This window comes from Pseudocercospora fijiensis (assembly GCF_000340215.1).
Source record: "Pseudocercospora fijiensis CIRAD86 unplaced genomic scaffold MYCFIscaffold_7, whole genome shotgun sequence".
Lineage (NCBI taxonomy): Eukaryota > Fungi > Ascomycota > Dothideomycetes > Mycosphaerellales > Mycosphaerellaceae > Pseudocercospora > Pseudocercospora fijiensis.
This window is the reverse complement of record NW_006921538.1, coordinates 3,378,822-3,385,708: the sequence shown is the minus strand read 5'-3', so window position 1 is coordinate 3,385,708 and position 6,887 is coordinate 3,378,822.

The window sequence follows — 6,887 nt, the reverse complement described above, 5'->3', positions numbered from 1 at the left end:
AACAGAACTACGATATCTATAATAAGGAGCTACTTGCAATAGTTGCATTACTGTAATACTAGCGAGTATACGCGGAAGGAGTACTAAGTCTTACGATTCTTTCTAATTATAAGAATCTAACTTACTTTACTACGACTAAAGTACTAACCCGAAGACAGGCCCGCTAGTCGGAGCTACTAGGATAGTATAAGTTCGAAATCCGCTATACCCTAGGACGCGAGAACGGACGAGCCGACGCACTAAGCCGCCGTAGCGACTATATAGAGGGTTACGAACTAGTATAGTAGCAGATATTAAAAGCAAACTAAGACGGAAGCCTTAGTACTAACACAAAAGAATTCAACTATACTATACGAGTTCTTTAGGATATAGAAGAACAGTTCCTAATCGAATATAGGAAATACTAAGTACCTAAGGAACGAGTTACGGAGTGTATACGACAACACTACGACGGACCAGAAATTAGACACCCTAGAGTTTTAAAAACAATAGAACTAGTTAAGCGAAGCTTCGGATTCCTACATATACGATAACGAGTTCTAGAATATATTAAGAAATGTCTATAATATTAGCGTAACAAGGCTAATAGACACGCTAGATATAGACATATCCAATTTAGGACGCTACTAGATAAACTATAGGACGAAGTTATAATAGACTTTATTACGAAACTACCGAAGTCTAAGGATCCGGTTATAGGACATAGCTACGACATAATACTTGTTATAGTCGATAGGCTTACGAAATATACATACTTTATTCCTGCTAACGAAGCAAGTACGGCAGAGCAACTCGGATACCTCGTACTAGATAGACTTATACGATACTACGGATTTCTAAAGACCTATATTACGGATTAAGACAAGCTCTTTACGTCAAACTACTAGAAGACGCTTATAGCGACACTTAGAATTAAGCATAAGCTATTAACGGTATACTATCTATAGATAGACGGCTAAACGGAAGTTAAGAATTAGGCCTTAGAGGTATACTTACGGCACTACGTTAATTACGTACAAAACAATTAGGCATCGCTATTGCCTATAGTACAACTTGTACTAAACAACCAACAATCTGAGACTACGAAAGAGACACTATTCTTCGCTAATTTTAGGAAACATCCGCAGCTGTTCGGGGAACAGTATTTATAGTATCTATACGCGGATAAAGCGATAGTCGCTTTAGAAGACTTAAAGCAGGTATATAAACAATTGCAAAGGGCAATTGCCGAGTCTTAAGAAAAGATTACGGGACTATATAATGCTAAACGAAAAATAGCACTTTAGCTAAAAAAGGGGGATAAGGTCTACCTCCTAACAAAGAATCTAAAAACCCGGAGATCGACTAAGAAACTAGACTACGTTAAAGTCGGGCCATTTTTAATTAATGAGCCTAAAGGACTAGTTAATTACCGACTTAAACTACCGGACGACGCGAAAATCTACCTAGTATTCTATATCTCTATACTAGAACCTACAGACGCCGAAACACCGTATTAAGAAACATTTCACTTCTAACCTAAGGAAGAAAATGAGTTTAAAGTCGAGAAAATCCTAGACTAGTAAGGTTAGAAATACCTTGTTAAATAGAAAGGATACCTATATTTAGAAAACACTTAGGAACTAAAAGAAAACCTATAGAACTATTAGCAGATAATCAAAAAATATCAAAACTAGATAAAAAAGAAATAACTAGTATAGGAATTAAACCTACGACCTCTTAGACCCTATCGATTATAGCGCCTTAGAGTTCTTAACGACCTAGGGCAGTATAGCTCGAGGAGCGGGGACTCTAATAGCGTACCTAGCAACTATGTCTTTTATAGCTAAGAATTATACTACTAGACTAACTAGCTAGAAGATAAAATAGATAGGAAACATTAAAAATATATACCTTTAGGATACTAGACTCTCGGCACTCCTACTAGGGATTTTAGAGATAGGCTAGGATGTCCTATCTAGACGACTCTAGTTATAAGGCGACATCTATAATCGGCTATCTAGGGGAAACGGCTCGTTAGTAGGCAACGAGAATAATATCGGCTCTATAGGCGAAGAGCCTAGCTCTCTTTCGAGCTCCTCCGCCTATTAAATAGAGGCTTCCTCTACCTTAAGAGCTTATACCTCCTAATCTTCCTTTATACGCAGCGACTTACGTAAGCGACGGACCTTTACGCGATACTCGAAAAGCTTCCGTATAAGGAGGTCCTCCTCCTCTTCGGCCGCTTCGAGATCTTTAGCTATCTTTAGGCGCGCCTTCCGGATTTTTTTATACTCTATACGAGTAACTTATATATTATAGGACTAGCCGTATAGGGCGCACTCGGAGCAGCGACTAGAACGAAGATCGACTTTGTAGGATTTACCGGCCTATTCGCAATAAAAGCAGCGAATCGGTATTTCGAGGCAGTCGGCGAGGATATTATTTACGATATTTTCCTTACGCTAGCGAGAAGATAAGTCCTTCGATAACTTTAGTATAACAAAGAAGTTAGAATTAGAAAGTTCCGGAATAAGGGACTATTCCGCTTAAGGAGAGGGATAGTATTACGGATCTAATTAGTTAGAGTCCTTATATAATCTTAGAGCGACGCTAAGACTAGTAGGCTAAGCTATCGCTCTATCTTACTAGGAGCGATAGGAGCGGTCGAGAGCGATAGCGTCGCTTACGTCGCTTACGACTACAGACAAGATATCTCCTTTGTATTTAGGAACGCCGGAATGCCCTTATAGCTCGAGGCGTTTAACTTATATTACCTACTTACTAATTAGAATTACCTTTGTACTAATTATCCCGCCTCCGCCTCCCGCTTATATTAGCCTCTCTAAAGAAGCCTCGGCTTGTACGTAATAAGAAGTTACCTAACGATCTGTCGCGAGTAACCGTAATATAACAGTACGAGGCAGTCCGTAATGCCTAACCTAGTATTTTAGAAACAAAACTGCGTATTCCTCCGCTTTTATAGAGGGAGTACCGATAAGGGCAATCTACTTACTAAGGCGGTCTTTAATTACCTAGAGATATCGATTCCCGTCTAACTCTAGTAGGTCGGTTATAAAGTCTATCGAGATTTTCTAGAATAAACGGTCGGGTACCGGTAGTAGCTTTAGGAGGCCGTATTTGTGCTCCCTCTATACTTTATTACGTCCGCAATAGTTGCAATTCCGTAGGAATTATCGTACCTGCTTCGACTATAGCGGCTAGTAGAATTCGCGACCTAGTATAGAAGCGGTAGAATCCCGGCTAGGGTAACCGTAGAGCGGTAAGTCGTAGATCGATTAGATAATCTTCGTACGTAGTATATCCTATTGCAGTTCTTCGGCTCCTATATCTTTGTATTCGGCCTCCGTTATAGCTAGGGCTCTAGGAACCTAGAGTTTGCCGCGATAGCGTAGGAACCCCTTAGGGTCTATCGTATAATCCCCGATCTAAATTTTCGCTTTAATTTCCGGTTGTAATATCCTATATCCCTTACGGACTTTCTGTAATACCGTCTAGTATACCGTATCTTTCTCGATAATGCCTTTCTATATTTCGTTTATCTCTAGGTCCTAGAATAGTTTAGCGCTTTCCGGTAGGGCTTACGCGGGTTCCGTCTCGTTCGCGAGTAAGGATAACGGGCCCGCCTTAGTAGTGCGTAGGAAGCTACGGATCGTAGCACTAGAGATTTAGACGTTTTCTAGCTAGTTTAGGGAGAGGTCCGGATCTAGAAATCTCCGGAACCTCGAAAGCTTATCGTCCTAGCCTAACGTATCTTATTCTCTCCTCGATAAGGTATCCGGTAGGATAGCCTCGATTCCCGGCCGGTAGACTAGGGTAAACTAGTGCTTTGCTAGTTCTTCCTACTATCGGATCTATCTCTCGGATAGCTAGCGCTTTACTATAAAGTATTCTAGGTTCTTATAGTCCGTCTAAATCGTAAAGGGGCTATATAATTTTAGCTCGGAGTCCTAAAACTTAATACTAGATACGACCGCGAGCATTTCTTTATCGTAGATATCGTAGTTAATCTCCGCCTTATTTAGTTTCTTCGAAAAGAAGCCTACCGGTCGGCGGATCCCCTCCTTTTCTTAAATAAGGGCGCCCCTAATCGCGAACCTACTGCAATCTATTTTAAGGAAGGTAGGAAGGGACGGGTCCTACTAGGTAAGTACCGGGGTGCGGTAGAATTTGTCCTTTAGCGTCTCGAACGCTTTATTCTACTCTTCCCCCTAGGAGAACGAGGTTCCTTTACTAGTTAGCGCGGTTAATAGTGCGGAAATCTTAGAGTAGTTCGGCACGAATATACGGTAATAGTTCGTAAATCCTAAGAAACGACGAACTTCCTTCTAGGTCTTAGGTGCTACCTATTTCTATACGGCTTCTATCTTTTCGGGATCTACTAATACTCCCCCTCCGTCGGCGTAGACGATAAATCCTAGGTACTTAATCTTTTTCTAGGCGAATTCGCTCTTTTTTATATTAAGGTAAAGGCCTCCGTCCTAAAGCTTCTTAAGAACGGCCCTTACCTTACGGAAATAGTCTTCCTTCGTCCCGCTTAAGTAGATAACTACGTCGTCTATATATACTAACGCGAAATCGTCTAGGTACTTCTATAGAAGAGTATTAATATACCGTTAAAACGTAGCCGGGGCTCCGGACAAACCGAACGGGCACACTAGCTACTTAAACGAGCCTAGCCTAGTACGGAAGGCCGTTTTATACTCGTATCCTTTTACTATTCTTATCTTATAAAAGGCTAAGACTACGTCGATCTTAGTTAACTATCGGGCTTCTATTAGGTTCCTTATAGTATCTAGGATTAGTAGGAGGGGGTATCGGTCTTGCTTCGTAAGGGTATTAAGCGCTCTATAGTCGTAGTAAAACCGTAGTCCTCCTCCGGGTTTCTTAACGAATAGTACAGGCGCCGCCGCTTCGGAGTTCGTAGGTCTTATAAACCCCTTCTTTAGGAGCTCGTCTAGCGACTTCCGTAAGACTAAGAGTTCTTATTTCGATATACTATAGAGCGGGCTCTAAGGGAGTTAAGGCTAGGATCCGTCTAGTTTCTCCCGGAGTTCTATTATATAGTCGATATTAGGACGATAGGGCGCTAACTTATCGGCTTCCCTCTAACAAAACAGCGTAGCTATATCGCGAACCTCCGGGGGCAATTTCTTCTTTAGCTCCTCGATCGTCGGGTATTCCTTCGTCTTTAGGGCCTTTTTAATATCCTCGGCAATTGTCGTAGTAAGTAGGCTTCTTACGGCGTTAATCGTAGCGATATTCCCGTTTATATCGACCTCGCGGTAATAGCGCCCTTCTTTAATCTAATACCGAGCCCTCCCGTAGTAGTACCGTCGTTTCTCGGGCGCGGTCCTAACCTTGTTATATGCCTTCTATAGATTCCCTAAGATAAGGGGGAAAGCTAATCCCGGTACGACGTAAGCGTATACTATTTATTAGAATCCGTTAATTTCTATCTAAAAGGCGACGACTCCTACAATTTTCGCGTCTTATATCGTAGACGACGCTCCTTTTACTTCTCGGGACTTACGGCTAATATAGCTAAGTCCGAGGCCTTTAGCTAGGCCTGTATTAATTGTAGCGTAATACTAGCATCCTTCGTCGATAAGAGTAGAAGTTCCGACGTTATTTTTAAGGACTATATCGGTATATATAAGATTCCCGTTTATATCCTTTTTAACTTCTTCCTATTTCTTTACTTATACTCTATCTACTCCTAACTCCTAACTACGAGCGAGAGTTACTCTTTTCCTAAGTCGCAACTACTTAAGTCCGACTATTCTTTTGTATCTTCTAGAATAGGTTGTACGGAGGCGATACTAATCTTAGTAGGCTAAGCCGGCGAGGCGTACGGGCAATCTCGAATGCGGTATCCGCTTACTCCGTAGCGGAAGTAGAGTCTTTTCTCCTTACGCTTCTCTCTTTCTATAGAGTCGACCTATTTAGCCCTAGGTTTCCCCGCTATCGATTATTAGGCTCCGCGGTTCTTTCTACGGGAAGCGTTAGTTTAAGCGGGGTTTATAACTACGTCTCTATTAGAGTCGACCTTCGGGTTCGCCGCGAGGGCCGTATAGGGGGGGATAACGACCGTAGGACTCGCGGCTTCTTTCTTCCTTTCTTACTAGCGTTTCGTAGCCTATTTAAACTAATCTATCGATTCGAGGTTCGTTATAATCTATTCGACCTCCTCCGTATAGAGGTAGTAATTCTTAATCTTTAGTACGGCGGTAGTATAGGTCTTAGCCGCGTTCGAGAAGGTATTCTTTAAATACCTAATTTTCGTATCGTCGGTCTAACGGTCTCCGCCTACGCTTAGTAGGAGGCCGTCGAATTCTAGCTAGTAGTCGTACTAAGGTTATCCCTAGGAGTACCTTAAGGCTTAGAGTTGCTCTAGCGCCTTTATAGCTTCGTTACTATCCGCGAAGACGTCCTCGAGTTACTAGAAGAAAGCTTCGGGGTCCTTTCCTTTCGTAAAGCTTCCTCTTTTCTAGAAGTAACGTATCCTAGCGCGTTCCTTTGCCGGTAGGGTATCGTATACAGTATCCTAGTAGTAATCTTCGGAGAGCTTTAGTTTTAGCCTAGAACGAACTCGGTACGAACTTCTTAGTCGTAGTAGGTAGTCCCGGAACGACTCGGCTTTCCTATCCTACGATAGTAGCTTCTACTCGCGGGACGCCGTTACGTTTTAGCCGGTAGCCGAGAGAGTTTCTAGCAGTCCCTTTAGGATCTCGTTCGTAGACTAGTCTCGTACTAAACTAGCTTCGGGAGGCCCGGGCTAGCGAGACGCTTCCGCGTATTAGAGCGCGGAGCGAGTAGCTTATAGCTAGGCTTCTATCGTCTACTATCTAGTATAGAGACTTTCGAAGGTACGATAAATCTCGTCC